Genomic DNA, 16,080 nt, shown 5'->3' with positions numbered 1-16,080 from the left:
CTTTCTTCGTGGCTGGCAGCTCCCCTTGGTGGGGTCCGGGCCACAGTACTTCCTACTGCGATGCGGAGCAACTGGCAGCCCCAGGCGATGCGGAACAGCTGGCAACCCCAGGCGATGCGGCGTGGCAGGCAACCCCAGGCGATGCGGCGCGGCTGGCAACCCCAGGCGATGCGGCGCGGCTGGCAACCCCAGGCGATGCCAGACAGGCATCCTTGGGTGAAGCGTGGCAGGGAGTCAGGACCAGCCGGGGTGCGGGTGTTGGCCCTCTTCTCGGCCTCTGCGGCCAGGCGGTTCTTCCCCATGCTTCCCTCAGCAGCCTATGCAAGGGCTGCTGAGGGCCGCCAGCTTCACGTCCTGGTCTTTCTGGTGAAGGGAGAGGCAGCTCCTGCTGCTCTGCTCCTGCCGGTGGAGGTGGCGGAGGCAGAGGCAGCTCCTGCTCCTCTGCTCCTGGCGGTGGTGGAGGCAGAGGCAGCTCCTGCTGCTCTGCTCCTAATGGAGGAAGTGGTGGAGGTGGCGGAGGCAGAGGCAGCTCCTGCTGCTCTGCTCCTGCCGGTGAAGGTGGCGGAGACAGAGACAGCTCCGGCTGCTCTGCTCCTGCCGGTGAAGGTGGGAGCAGCGTGTAGTCTCCTGACGACGGAGGTGGGAGCAGCGTGTAGTCTCCCCCTTTTTCAGGGGACTGGTGCTGCTCTGCCTCTCTTGCAGGGGACTGGTGCGGCTCTGCCTCGGAAGGGGAAACCAGCAGGCATTCTTCCTCTGCTGGTGGAGATGGGGACAGCAGGCATTTTCCCTCTGCTGGTGGAGGTGGGACCAGCAGGCATTCTCCCTCTGCTGGCAGCTTGGTTCCTAGGGTTATGGAAGCCCCGACTTTCCTCTCTTTGGGCTGTGGACGCACCGACTCCTCCCTTTTGGGCTGTGGACGCACCGACTCCTCCCTTTTGGGCTGTGGACGCACCGACTCCCCCCTCTTGGGCTGTGGACGTTCGGGCTCCTCCCACTCAGGCGTAGGACGTTCGGGCTCCTCCCACTCAGGCGTAGGACGTTCGGGCTCCTCCCACTCAGGCGTAGGACGTTCTGGCTCCTCCCACTCAGGCGTAGGACGTTCGGGCTCCTCCTCCCCTGGCTCCTGCTCTGGGCAGTCCTCGTCCTCATGCCCATAGGCAATGCACATGGTGCACCAACTTGGCTCCCTCTGTTTCCTCCTCACTTTTCCCCCTCTCTGCCTCCTTCTCCTCACCTTCCTCATTTGGGCTGGTTCCTCCTCCTCTTCCTGGAAGGGGCAGACAGCCACCGTGTGCCCATACACCCCGCAGGCAAGGCACCAGCCTTGGTCCTCCAACCTGCCGAGGAGCTCCTCCAGCTCACTGCAGCCGTCTCTCCAGTTCCAGCCTTCCATTGTAGTTTTTATTTATTTATTTATTTATTTATTTATTTATTTATTTATTTATTTATTTTAAATCCAAGAAACTGCGGTTCCTGCTCTGGCCTGAGTCCTGGAGGCGCTGTCGATCCCACGCAGGACACCACGTGTCACAAAGACGGCCAGAGTGGGTGGCGTCAGACCAGACAGGAATACACAGACAGAGACAGTGATGGTGATGAGCTGAGTGCAATGGCTGCACTTAGCGTTTATTAACAAAATAAAAAGGTTTAACAGTACAAAAACAGGGACACGGCACTTGCGCCAAAATAAAGAGACAAACAAAAATGAACACACACTAACAAACAGGGACGAACAAACACGGTGAGTAAAGAAATATTTACGTTCTTTCTTTCACTTTTTAGTTTCTCCTCTCTCTCTCTCCCGTTCTCCACTCACCGAACACCTAACCACGAGTGACTAAACGTGCATCTATTTATACTGTTTGTGCTGGGATTCAATTACTAATTAATTATTCACTTGAATCCCAGCACGTGAATTAATTCTGTGCAACCCCGTGCTCACATATTACATTTAACCAGCACGTGAAGTGATTTGTGCTCTCCTCGTGCCTAAATACAAATCTACACTTTTTAAATATACGTGAAACACAGACCCGTTTATATCCCGTGTACCAATCTATACACCAACATTCACACACGCACGCAACATACAAATGCACACAGGGACGGGGCACATTGCCACACCTATATATATAGATAGATCAATAAATCGGTAAAAGAGGTTAAGGAAATAACCTATATATATATATATATATATATATATATATATATATATATATATATATATATATACCATGCACTGTGTGATGGAGGTGCTATCGCCCTCTAGTGTCCGGAAACTGTCATTACCTGAGTTTGTATCATTCCAATGAAAAGCACACAAGTATACTCATTTTGTTTCCATTGTACTTTTCCTATTATTTTGCCTGTGTTTGGTTTGGTGTCAGATACTCGTTTCAGCTGAAAAACATCTTCCCTAATCTCACTAATGTTGTCCTGACAATATTATAAAAGCAATTTATAAACTATATCTGAAGGGTTCTTTTAGTTTGTTTTTTTTAAATTGCTAAAGCACAATTTTCAATCCTTGTGATGCAACAACCAAAACATTTAACTTAAATACTAAAAAACTTTTTACAATTATAAAACTTGTCAAACATTTGCATGATCAAGTATGTTTGTCAAAACTCTTCATACACCTTGCAACTTAAAAATAAAATACAAATCGACCTATATTTATAAATACATTTTGAAATTTATTGTTTCCATAGAGTTTCTCATCTCTCTGCCCACAGTATTTATTTCATACACTCGATCTCTCTCTCTTATTTCATACACTAGATCTCTCTCTCTCTCTCTCTCTCTCTCTCTCTCTCTCTCTCTCTCTCTCTCTCTCTCTCTCTCTCTCTCTCTCTCTCTCTCTCTCTCTCTCTCTCTCTCTCTCTCTCTCTCTCTCTCTCTCTCTCTCTCTCTCTCTCTCTCTCTCTCTCTCTCTCCTCTCTGCACCCAGGGAAATGGTATGGCCAAGCTACCCTTGACAAGCTTCTGTCCCAATATTATCACAAGCTTGATCCATGGCTTGTATAATTGTGACCTGGTCATAGGGACAGTGATCATACATGCTTACTCCAATGAGAAACACTCTTGAGGAAGGAAAGAGAATATAGAAAATCAAGCCATTGCTATACCTAAAGATATGGCATGATGAACACTGACCTTCCTTCCACTATTTCTCTCAAAAAAATGTACAGTAAAATAGAGTTGGGTAGATTTTCACAATTACATTATTTGGCTTTACTTATTTTCCTCACAAAATATTCTCATAATAGATTTAGCTGTTGAGTGTGGTACAATTGACATGAACAGTCCAAGTTTCTTTCATTGTTACAGTTCTTCTCGATTGTTTACACACATTCCTTGAAACAGTATCTCATGTTCTCAAAACTACAAACACAATGCTCAAAACAGTTTGTTGACTCTGCAAAACTTCACACATCCTGTGCAAAATGAAACATTGCCTTCAAAACCATGTTAACAACCCTCAGAATCAAATATTTGCATTACAATAATACACACATATTCTTATATCAATAACTCTTACTGAACACCAAGTTCACACTGCTGTGATCAACAGTAAACACTACCAACAGAAGTCATGTGTGTGTTTGGCCTGATCCTACTTTTATATGTATGACCTTTTTACATTCTCACATACAAAATGAATACACAAATACAACTGTGACATATCAAGAAAATATTTTGTTCAAAACATATTTTCCAGACACAGGAAATGAAGCCATATACGTACAGTATCTGTACAGCTATACAGGATACAGTATCTGTAAGCAAAAAGGAAATGTGTCAAGGTATAAAGACCCCAACCCCACCCAAAAAAACAAACAATAAACTGGTGTAACAGGGTTAAGAATGCTCTGTTCAAATTTATTTTACACTTGTATGTTATTATTTTTATAAAATGATTTTAGGATTTGATTAGTGCACGCTTTGTGTTGTCTGACACTTTTTGATAATTGATTTGTATCACGTTATGTTGGCTTCTCCACCCGCTTCCCTGTGTTTGCCCTGTTGAGCACCTAGTAATTGAATTATTGATCAATTTACACACCTGAATATAAATAGCACATGTTTTCACAAACGGGATGACCATCCTGGGGTTTGTATGTCTGTGCAGGAGTGGGAACGCAGTGTTTGGAGCGGGGAACGACGAGTGAGAGAGACGGGAAAAGACCAGTTAAATGAGGCATCCCGACAATAAGTATTGGGCTGATGGTATGCCGGTGTGGAATAATGAGTGCAAACCCTGAGTGTTTTAGCCTATTTGGTAGTCGATTGGAGTTTAAGAAGTGGACATAATAGGTTATATTTCAATGCGGATTTTTCTCTCCCTCTCTCTGTGTGTTCCCTCCTCTGCACGGACATTGTGTGTGTGTGTGTGAACTGGCGCAGTCAGGCTACATTAGTACTTTTACAATCAATGCTTGCTACATCTTGTGATATTTTGGAATTAAAGGCAGGTTTGTGGTGCGTTTGTACACTTCCATGACCTTGCAGGTGTTACACTACCATGATCAAATAAAAAACATTCAGGCAGCATCTTGCTTCTCATTTCTGTCTGGCCACATGTTTTCATCTACATCACAAGCTACATTTTCCCTGACCAAGCAACAGGGGAAAAAGAGCTTGGCATGGCGGCTCAACACTACCCTATCTCCCCACAGGCCTCCTCCACTGCCTGTAGTAGGGTCACTCGCTGGTGGGGATTGCGGTCATAAACCTTCCAGCGCCAAGCTGAAAAAAACTCTTCTATTGGATTGAGAAAGGGACAATATGGTGGAAGATAAATGACTGAAAAACCTGGATGATTGCAGAACCAATTGTGGATGAGTGCAGCACGGTGGAAACTCACATTGTCCCAAATCACAACAGACATGGTCTGCTCTGGCCCCTCTTGCTCGCTCTCTTGGGTGGGATGAGATGATTGTAAAGTGTGTCCAGAAAAACAAGTAGATGGGCTGTGTTGTATGGGCTGAGTGTTGCATGGTGATGGAGGACCCCATGATGGCTCATGGCTGCACACATTGTAACATTTCCCCGCGCCGGCCAGGACATCCACTGTTGCACGGAGGCTGATGATGTTCCTTCCCCATCACCTCCTCTTGGTCAAACTGAACCCTGCCTCGTCGATACAGATGTACTCCTGTGGAGTAACACTTGCATTAAGCTCAAATATTCTCTGCAAAAGAAAACATGACCATATCAGAACAGCAAAGTGAATACTGTAAAGTGATTCATAGTCAACAGCACTGTTTCTGTACAGTGCAGAACAAAATGCTGTCAATTGCTGTACAATACTCACGTGCACATACTGAAATCATATCTCCTTCACCCGGTCAGTGTTCCTCTCAAATGGAACACCTGTTTCATCCTCATTCGGTTCCTCTTCAGGATGCGATCAATAGTTGATATGGCAACACTGTGTATGTTGGGGAACCTTTAATTGTCCTCTATGATTCGTGCTTGAATTTCTCGCAATCTAATGGCACTGTTAGCCAACACCATGTCCACAATTGCAATCTCTTGTTGTATCGTGAAAAGACGTCATCTGCCACCAGCAGAAGGTCTTCTTTCGACTCTGTAAACATACAGTATAGCAACACATGGAAAAGCTGAAGGATTTCAGTGATTACGCAAGGAGCAGGTGTCCCTGTGACCGGCTTATTCCTCAGTGCAGTGGCTGCATTGGCCGACGTGCCTATCAGGACAGTGCTGGGAGTTCATGGAATGGTGACATATTTGCAGAAAGCCATCTGCGGGAAGCTATAACTGCAGCATACAGACGTGTGTCATCCACTTATGGCAAGCAAAATTATTATTTAGCAATATCTCAAATTGCATTTTAAGATAGCTTGAAATAATTAGAGCTATCTAAATCATTTTCAAATATCTGTAAATGAATGAGATATGTAAGCAATGAAGCACGACAAGGTGTGTGATATACTCAAATATCACCATGCCCCGGGTTCAACCACCTGGGCATGGTGGTATTAGAGGATATCACACATCCTGAAGTGCCTGTTACTCTTATGGAATGGGTTAACTAAATAAAACAAAAGTAAAAACGTCCAGATGAGAAGAACGGACAGAACGGGGGCAACAGCAACAAAACATTCATTTAACCACCAAAGGCTTGTTTAAGAGCAACCCAAATCTTTATAAAAAGCTGATTTTTTAAAAAACTATTTCTACCAGTGCAACTAGTAGTCTATTAAAAAATAGACGACAGTTAACAATACACTAACAAACACAAGACAAAACTCACGGTTCACGATACAGCACACAGACTTTCACAGTAAGGCTGTGTGTTTGTCTTCCCCCAGCAGGATTGACAGCTTCTGGGTATCTTGCATTTTGGGGAATTCTGGGACTAAATCGTTGAATGTGGGGAAGAAAAAGTCCCTTATGTTTTTATATTTCTCAGTGTGTTAGGAAGTGAATCTTTGCCTCAACCTCTCTTGTCTCACAATGACCACAAAGCCTGTTCTCCCTGGCTAGCCAGGTTTGCCTGTGTCTGCCTTTTTCAATGGCCAGGTTGGGTCACTGAGCCTGTACTTGGTCAGGATCTGCCTGAGATTCGTATCTTTCACCCTGACCAGGTATTCTGCTAGGGTGTAATTTCTATTTAGGGTCCAATAGGGCAGCAGTGTGGAGTAGTGGTTAGGGCTCTGGACTCTTGACCAGTGGGTCGTGGGTTCAATCCCCGGTCTTGGACCCTGCTGTTGTACCCTTGAGCAAGGTACTTTACCTAGATTGCTCCAGTAAAAACCCAACTGTATAAATGGGTAATTGTATGTAAAAAAAAAAATAATGTGATATCTTGTAACAATTGTAAGTCGCCCTGGATAAGGGCGTCTGCTAAGAAATAAATAATAATAATAATAGCACTTTAGTTTGTTTTGTGTTTTAGTGTTTGTATCCCAATGGTCCAGATAGGAGTGTTTCAGGTGTTTTATAATTTGGTTTACACTAACTGGAATTGTTTTTGCAGTGCTGTCCTGAAGCTGACTGATGTCAGCATTGCTCAGCGCAGTGAGCATCAGGACCAGCTGGCTGAGGGGACTCTTTTCTGGGCTGAGCTCTTGGTATTGCAGGACTTTAAGATGGAGTCAGTTTGGGTCACTATTTTTTAAATGAATCCAGTATTTGAATGCTCTTTTTTGGACATTAATAAATCAATGGATAAAAGCCTAATTCGGCCCTGCATGCATTTTTTGGTGTTTTTTATTTGTAATGACATTATGTTTTTGCAGAACTCTGCATGCAGGGTTTCTGTGGGGTGTTTGTCCCCTTTTATGTAATTCTGGTTGGTGACTGGACCCCACAGTGGGATTTCTGTTCATTTTCTGAACCAACAGGAATGCGATTCTGAACACGGACAAACAGGAACTGAGCGAGACTGGTTAAAGCCGTAAGGACCTGGACATCGAGACTTTGTTTTTTATAAATACTTTTTATTAGTTTATATCGTTCTTACTGTTTTAGACATCACATATTATTGATTGGCTTGTGGCGTTATAGTGTAATGGTCTGAACCAAACTTAAAGGACCAGCCGATAGTGAACTAAACAAGAAAACATGGGTTCTCAAATTAACACATTTATTAGACGGTGGCAGCAAAGTAGCATCAGGCTGCCAAAGAAATCCTTGCTCCAGGGAAACTACATTAGTTTCCAGTGGTAATCTCCAACTAGATTCCAAAAGCAACATCCGGAACCCATGCTCTACCTGCACACACACACACACACACACACACACAATGGAGGGACACTGACCTGCCTTCCCTTCCCCCTCTACCTATTTAAAAAACAAAGGATCATGGAAGTCACCCTATTTAATATTCAAGAGAACTTGCATGCTACCTGGCCAGGCATATTAATCAATCACTCAATCAATCAATCTTTATTTTATATAGCGCCTTTCATAGTGGACCACCATCACCATTACAAGATGCAATAACAAGAAAATCCATAATACTATAAATACAGAGAAATGCATAACACATGATATACAGTAAAAAAAACTGCATAAAACAATACAGTGAAATGCATAATACATTAAGTACAGTGGAAAGTGCATAATACATGATAGTAACATAATACATGAAATAGTAGCAGCAACTAATAGCAGATATCAGGCTTAAAGAGCATGGAAAGCAAGCATATTAAGTACTTTATGTAAGATGTGTTTGTTATTATTTAAACACTTGGTGGCTAGTGTCACAATAGTTTTAATAAATAGTATTTGCACAATTTAAACCTTGAAGGAAATGTTAAATTTTAGCTGTACAGAATATGTGTATTATTGCACTTACCTGGTCTGCTTGCCTTTGTTCCTTTGAAAAGAGACAAAAGTTCAGAAATTATAGCATTAGTTTATTATACTTACTGTTTCAAAGGTTGACAGAAATTCATTATTAAACTTATTATTAAATGTTTTGTCCTTTGGGACTATGCAACACGGTGGATCTACACATGGGTCTATTGGGGGTTTTTATATTAAAAGAAAAAATATATAAAAGAAAGTGGTAATGTAGATACACAAATGTGAATAATTGAAAAAAAAAAGTTTTATTCAGGACGTTTTGGGCTACAAGTCCTTCTTCAGCTGTGGTTATAAAGAAGTTGTCTTTCAAAAGAACATGATGACTTCATAATAGAATGTTAATTCTAAGAGGTTCCAAAGTGCCTCATTTGAACAATAATTTTCTTTCTTTTTGTTTCAGTGTTGCCGTGTTGTATCCCACACATTGTGGTGTCTTTGCAGTGTCTGCTGTTCTAAAGAAAATATTTAAAAAGAAATAAAGTCTTCATTATTTTTTAAGATGTGAAATCAGTGCTGTCTTCTTCTTACTACAGACGATATCTTCTTTGACCATGGCATCCAAAGTGAATGCTGTGAACTGAGACTGCAAGTGGAGTTGAGCAGGCTCTTTTGATCATTATATTATTGCACACCATACTCCTTTGGTGTTAACAGTCTTTAATAATTTTGAACACCCTGAATGTTCACAGCATTACAGACTATCAACACATTGGTGAACTAATAAATCTCCTCATAGACTCTTTTTTCAGTGGTAGAGTTATTTACACAGTAGCCTAAACATAACCCCTGTGCAATGTCAATGCCAGGTACTCTAATAACCAGGAGTGTGCGGAGAACTCATTCCTCATACTCGTAATACTACCTGTGCTTGTCATGTGAATGGGGGCGGGTGCTTGTATACAGTACACAGTAATGTATGATGAGATCGAGTATTACCGGAGTCCCAGAGAGGAACACCGTTGCAGAGGAGCAATGGTGAAATAAAGACACACTTTCTTTTTGCACCCTATTTTGGATTGACATACATCCGGCAAATGTGTAAACTCTCAACATACCTTTATACAAGCAGTCATTGATCAAATAATACAGGATGTGAAGCCTTTGTATACAGTATTGGTTATAACCTACAGTAGTGAGTTTCAACCCTTACTAGTACAAATGGCCTTTTACTTCATATATGTGTCCATTATCAACAGCAGAGTGAGACCTGCTTCCCAGAAGAAAAGGGCAAATATATCAATAGTATCAACCCTTATCAAAAGAGCATGAGAGAACCGGATCAGAGGACATAGCTGTAAATTCTGTGTAAACTGACTTACTACAAGGTAAGACTTTATGGAAGTTTACCATGGTCATTTTGCAGTTTTCCCATGCTTTTGTCATAGTTATACTGAGTATTTACCTTAATTTACCTGGGTCGCCATGTTTCTTAATATGATCAGCATACCTCTCTGGGCTTGCTTACCTATTATTTACCATGCTTTCTGTGCTTTATTACCTTTTGCTATGATTTTACTATTGGAAACTGTTGTAAGGGTAGGGACAGGAGTGTAGGACAGATTATTCAAATGCTTGGAACTAGACAAGCATTGATGAGCAAGATGGCCTCCTTTTGGTTGTAACTTATGTGAGATTGTTTCATTCTGTAATAGTTTGACTGACAGTGTTGAAATCATTTTTATTTATGCTTGTCCTGGGCAGACCATGTGATACAAATATTTTAAGATTTTGTCACACATCCAATTGTAGATCTGTGTCAAGCAAACACTTCATGCCAATATTTGCTACTCTGGGCAATATGCCCGTCTCACAGCCATGTATGGCAGTGGAAAGTCAAGGCCTTTGAAATGTACTTTTACTGCCAACTATACTCAGATCACATTAACCACGAAATACACTGCTGATATTTCAATTAACTGCGGACGCAGCACAGGTATAATTATAGCTTACTGTATGAATAGAATATTTTTTTGGCTGAGCATTTAATGGAACATACGTATTAAAAGTAGTTTAACGTCACTGCATTTTGAACAAAAAACTGATGAAACTATTCAGTTCTGTTTCAATTAAATACATTTAATCTTAGCTAACCATATGGTACTAAAAATGTTGAATTAAATGGACAGTAGACAGTAAGGTGTTGTGTAAATTTTAAATGGGAATATATGAATTAAAGTTTATAGATTATTATTATTATTATTATTGTTATTATTATTATTATTATTATTATTATTATTAATAATAATAATAATAATAATAATAATAATAATAATAATAATAATAATATTGTAATCAGTAGTGGCAGTTTACACTTGTATTACACTCCAGCAGTGTGGAGTAGTGGTCAGGGCTCTGGACTCTTGACCAGAAGGTTGTGGGTTCAATCCCAGGTGGGGGGACACTGCTGCTGTACCCTTGAGCAAGGTACTTTACCTAGATTGCTCCAGTAAAAACCCAACTGCATAAATGGGTAATTGTATGTAAAAATAATGTGTAAAAAATAATGTAACTGTATGTAAAAATAATTGATATCTTGTAACAATTGTATGTCGCCCTGGATCAGGGCGTCTGCTAAGAAATAAATAATAATAAAATAATAATAATATACAGCTGTAAAACTATAAGGTTTATTTTGTACAGGTCACATGGGCATCTTAACTGACTTCACCACAGAGGGCACAAACTGACACTTTAATAAAACTGATAACTTGATTTCAAAATATTGCTGATGAAGACAGAGACGTGTTCATTGAAGATCAGGACGATGCTACCACAAGAAAAGAAGAGTGATTTAAGAGTGATATAAATTTATAAAAGCATACCAGGAAGAAAATGGTGAAAACAGGAACATTAATCAAATACCATTACAGCAACTCAACAAGATACTGGCAAAATGCATCCTGTCATTGAGGTGTCAAAATGGAGAAGAAGTTTAGCCACACACCCTCTGCAGTATACTGGGAAGCATAGACATGTATTTAAAGCGACACAGATATGAAAGTTCAGTTTACTATGGTAACCAAACAGACTTCACAAAAACAAAAGAAAGTTTAGTGGCAAAACAAAGGCATTAAAAACAAGGGAAGGGAGATGGACACATGTACTACTTTTCAAGCTACTGTAAACAGATACAACAAAAATATTAACAAATAAAGAAGACCAAAGTGTTCATAATAAGCCTGTAATCTTATCTCTGGCTTCTGGTGCATAGATAAATGACTTGACTTTTCGTCTTGTCACATCTTGCCACCAGAATCCTGAGATACGATTACGATGCACACTTTGGTGTAGTTTATTCCTTATATTATTATTATTATACATGGTGAAAGCATAATGTTCCTATAAACATCTGTGTTTAACTATTATTATAGACAGTGGTGGCACAAACCCATGTATAATACAAGGTGATAGTGCTCATGTGATTTCAATGTCACCAGAAACCCATAATAGAATTACAGCCTTATTAGGCACAGTTAAGTGTGCATTATTATTATTATTATTATTATTATTATTATTATTATTATTATTATTATTATTATTATTATTATTAAAGCTCTCTCTAAGTATAATATTCCTATAAACAGCCTTCACTTTGACCTCTGACCTAAGATGGCCGCTATATTGGGGCCATGTGACCATATGAACGTTACAGGCCACATGTTTTGACAGATTCTTTGTAGTTGGTACACAGCTGTGTTCAATGATTCTCTCAATAAAGATCCATCACAGGCGGTGATCCATCACAGACATTCGAAATTCAAAAATGTATTGACAATGTCAGCCCAGGGGACTTTTTCGACCTGAAAAAAGAATGAATCAGATCACCACGTAGTCTTCTTTGTTCAAGACTGAATAGATTCAATTCTTTTATTTAGCCTGTCTGAATACAACATGCCTTTTAAACCCGGGATAACTCTGGTTGCTCTTCTTTGCACACTTTCTAGAGTAGCAATATCTTTTGTAATGAGGTGACCAGAACTGAACACACTATTCTAAATGAGGTCTTAATAATGCATTGTAAAGTTTTAACATTACTTCCCTTGATTTAAATTCAACGCTTTTCACAATATATACAAGCATCTTGTTAGCCTTTTTTATAGCTTCCCCACATTGTCTAGATGAAGACATTTCTGAGTCAACATAAACTCCTAGGTCTTTTTCGTAGATTCCTTCTTCAATTTCAGTATCTCCCATATGATATTTATAATGCACATTTTTATTGCCTGTGTGCAGTACCTTACACTTCTCTATTAAATGTAATTTGCCATGTGTCTGCCCAGTTCTGAATGCTGTCTAGATCATTTTGATTGACCTTTGCTGCTGCAACAGTGTTTGCCACTCCTCCTATTTTTGTGTTGTCCGCAAATTTAACAAGTTTGTTTACTATACCAGAACCTAAATCATTAATGTAGATTAGGAATAGCAGAGGACCTAATACTGATCCCTGTGGTACACCACTGGTTACCTCTCTCCATTTTCAGGTTCCTCCTCTAATCAGTACTTTCTGTTTTCTACATGTTAACCACTCCCTAATCAGAATTCAGTTTGAGGATTAATCTTTTATGCGGGACTTTGTCAAAAGCTTTCTGGAAATCTAAATAAACCATATTGTATGCTTTGCAATTATCCATTGTCGATGTTGCATCCTCAAAAAAAAAAAACAAGCAGGTTAGTTAGACATGATCTCCCTTTCCAAAAGACAGTCTCCCAGGATATTGTTACCATATAGGTAATTTTCCATTTTGGATCTTATTATAGTTTCCATAAGTTTACATATAATAGAAGTCAGGCTTATTGGTCTGTAGTTACCTGTTTTGGTTTTGTCTCCCTTTTTGTGGATCAGTATTATGTTTGCTATTTTCCAGTCTGTTGGTACAACCCCTGTGTCAAGAGACTGTTGCATGATCTTGGTTAGCGGTTTGTAAATAACTTCTTTCATTTTTTTGAGTACTATTGGGAGGATCTCATCCGGCCCAGGGGATTTGTTTATTTTAAGAGCTCCTAGTCCCTTTAACACTTCTGCCTCTGTTATGCTAAAGTCATTTAAAATTGGATAGGAACAGGTCAACACGTGGGGCATGTTGTCCGTGTCCTCCTTTGTAAAAACCAGTGAAAAGTAATCATTTAATATATTTGCTATTTTTTTTTCTTCATCTATGATTTTGCCATTTGTGTCTCTTAGACATTTAACCTCCTCTTTGAATGTTCTCTTGCTGTTATAATATTGGAAAAACATTTTGGAATTGGTTTTAACTCCCTTAGCAGTCTTCATTTCTATTTCTCTCTTGGCCTTTCTAACTTCCTTTTTGACTTGCGTTTGCAGTTCCATACACACAGCTGAGAGTGAAAAGGATGCCTGTGTATCTACAGAGAATAAAACGAGGAGATTTCTTTATTTGTTGGTGTTACAGGTTGTAAGGAAGCCTTGTCAGGTTTGGTACTGGTCAAAACGACCTATTTATTTATTGTACCTACACTTCACAGATAATTCATATAACAGCACTATACACCCGTGCCTGAAACTGGGGAAGATACTGTATATGACATGTTTGAAAAAAACGTTTTGATGTATATGTTCTAGTGGTTTGAAGTGTGTCTGCTTTGAAATCTATCACACAAAAAATAATTTCTAAAAAGTGATGTGCCTGCACAAGTAGTATAATGCTGCCATTTATACTTTTAAATGTTGCCATTGGAAAAAAAAAATGATGTTATGTTGTGATCTATATGATAATGATACAATTGTTAACACGTTGTTATTTTGTTATTTATGTTCTATTGATATTGTATTTCCGTTTATCATAATCACCATAAAAAAGTGTGTATTTAAAAAAATATATAGCAAACTTTGTTTTGAAAACTGTTCAAACTGCTTATTTGGGGGCTAAGAATGAAAAATCTGCAAAAGAAAAAAAGAGCATTTTTAACATGGAGATTGCCCAAATCAATGGGCAGCTGGGTGGTTAATGCCAAACCAGTGCGGTGCGGTATTGTTGTAAATAGTGGGCAGCAGTGTGGAGTGGGCAGCAGTGTGGAGTAGTGGTTAGGGCTCTGGACTCTTGACCGGAGGGTCGTGGGTTCAATCCCCAGTGGGGGACACTGCTGTTGTACCCTTGAGCAAGGTACTTTACCTAGATTGCTCCAGTAAAAACCCAACTGTATAAATGGGTAATTGTATGTAAAATAATATGATATCTGTATAATGTAAAATAATGTATAATGTGATATCTTGTAACAATTGTAAGTCGCCCTGGATAAGGGCGTCTGCTAAGAAATAAATAATAATAATAATAAATAAAGTAAACGGTGCAAGAGCATCATTAAAGCGAACGTTCTTTTGTTTACAGTGCATACAATAGTTGCCGTGCAAACAGCCTTAACTGCATGGACTTTTTAATAGTACCTGGCTGTATGTGAATGGACTGTTTAAAATAAGTACACAGTTGCACTGAAATGCACTGAGTAAATACAACAGCCTGCACTTGAAGGGACTGGCTCCCAGTAAGCAGTGTGGAGTAGTGGTTAGGGCTCTGGACTCTTGACTGGAGGATTGTTGGGTCAATCCCAGGTGGGGGACACTGCTGCTGTACCCTTGAGCAAGGTACTTTACCTAGATTGCTCCAGTAAAAACCCAACTGTATAAATGGGTAATTGTATGTAAAAAATAATGTGATATCTTGTAACAATTGTAATTCGCCCTGGATAAGGGTGCCAGCTAAGAAATAAATAATAATATATAGAATTGATTTTAAAATCCTTTTGCTCACCTTTAAAGCACTGAATGGTTTGGCACCTGATTCCCTGTTTGAGCTGTTTCCCCCCCTATCAGCCTCAGCGTGTGCTGAGGTCAACTGATAGTGGCCTTCTCTCTGTTCCAAGGGTTAGGCTCAGAAGGAAAGGAGAGGCTGCTTTCTGTGTTCGGGCTCCACATGTTTAATTCTTTGCCTAATCATTTTACAGGTTCGCCCACAGTGGCTATTTTTAAATCAAGGCTTAAGACCTATATTTATAATTTAGCCTACTGAATTGAATACTCTGTGTGTGTGTGTGTGTGTGTGTGTGTGTGTGTGTGTGTGTGTATATATATATATATATATGTATGTGTGTGTGTGTGTGTGTGTGTGTGTGTGTGTGTGTATTTTACCTATCTTATCTCTATCTTGTTTTATCTTGCCTGTTGAAAAATGAACTGTTAGAACAAAGGAGGCCCTTGCTGTGAAGGACTGTGTATTTAAGCAAGACGGCCTAGTCTGATTAGAACACATAGTTGGTGGCGAACAGGGTGACCACCTTAGGAAGAATAAATTTAAGACATGACCAGTTAAAGTACTGAAATTGGTACAGCCTGGAAGCAGCAGCCCAGGCCCATTGCACTTTGGAGCATTCACCAGCAGAGGTCCCAGCTGAGCCTAAAAAGAGACAGTGCTTGAAAAGAGAGACTGTGTGTGTAGCAGTGTGGAACAAAGGGGAGGAAGAGAGCAAAGACCCGGAGCTCTTTGCCTGGTAACTTGGAATGACAGTACAGTGTTTACACTGAACATGGGGGATTACAATTATAAATTAATTGGAATACTTACCTGGTGGAAATCATCCAAAGAAGGTTGCAAGCAGGATCGGGAAACCTGGAGCAGAGCTTCCAAGACTGTGCGGGACTGTGCGGTAAAAATACTACAGTTTACTGTGGACATCAGTATGAGCTGTTTTTGTTCTTTTTTTACTTTCTATGAGCTTATCTCGGGC

The sequence above is a fragment of the Acipenser ruthenus genome, chromosome 58, assembly GCF_902713425.1.
Source record: "Acipenser ruthenus chromosome 58, fAciRut3.2 maternal haplotype, whole genome shotgun sequence".
Classification (NCBI taxonomy): Eukaryota; Metazoa; Chordata; class Actinopteri; order Acipenseriformes; family Acipenseridae; genus Acipenser; species Acipenser ruthenus.
The sequence above is the reverse complement of the archived record's forward strand: the minus strand, read 5'-3'. Positions refer to the sequence as shown.